The sequence below is a fragment of the Canis aureus genome, chromosome 4 (genome assembly GCF_053574225.1).
Source record: "Canis aureus isolate CA01 chromosome 4, VMU_Caureus_v.1.0, whole genome shotgun sequence".
NCBI classification, from domain to species: Eukaryota; Metazoa; Chordata; class Mammalia; order Carnivora; family Canidae; genus Canis; species Canis aureus.
In genome coordinates this window covers 10,665,507-10,666,292 of record NC_135614.1, presented here as the reverse complement: position 1 = coordinate 10,666,292, position 786 = coordinate 10,665,507, and positions in this window count along the sequence as shown.

Genomic DNA, 786 nt, shown 5'->3' with positions numbered 1-786 from the left:
TCTATGGAAACAAAGATCTCTCCCATCTCCTTTATTTAGTTATCTGTTTACTATCAGTATGTACTCAAGATTCCTAATTTATTCAATATTTATTTTGATACATATATGTCTAGATTTAGCTGGTAGAGGCCCTTCAAGCTGACTCCTGTGATGTTTTGACATTCCTCCACCACTATTTCTTACTCTCCATTACAAAAAGATCTTCTAGGCTCATCTAGTACCTTCTATACTCTGGTCATTGAATCGATCGTTTCTCCAAGGAAATCTTCTTATGGTGGAAAATGGTGTTAGAAACCAAGATCTGGGGATCCCTGGGTGGCGCAGCGGTTTAGCGCCTGCCTTTGGACCAGGGCGCGATCCTGGAGACCCAGGATCGAATCCCACGTCGGGCCCCCGGTGCATGGAGCCTGCTTCTCCCTCTGCCTATGTCTCTGCCTCTCTCTCTCTCTCTGTGTGACTATCATAAATAAAAATTTGAAAAAAAAAAAAAAAAAAAAAAAAAAAAAAAAAAAAAAAAGAAACCAAGATCTGGTTGCAAATGTGCTCATTGCTATTGAGGTATCATTGCTCTGGGATCTTTTCAGTGGACAGATCTAGGGAATATGTACATGCAAGTAGATGTATAAACATATATGCATATATTTACTGTTAATTCTGATTTCAAATCTACTCCACAAGAATCTTATTTGCTTTCCTCACCCTTTCCTTGTCTTTCATTATAGACCATTCCACATCACATCTTCTTTCTTCCACAGTAAAAATCTTAGCTCCCCAAAGCAATGCATT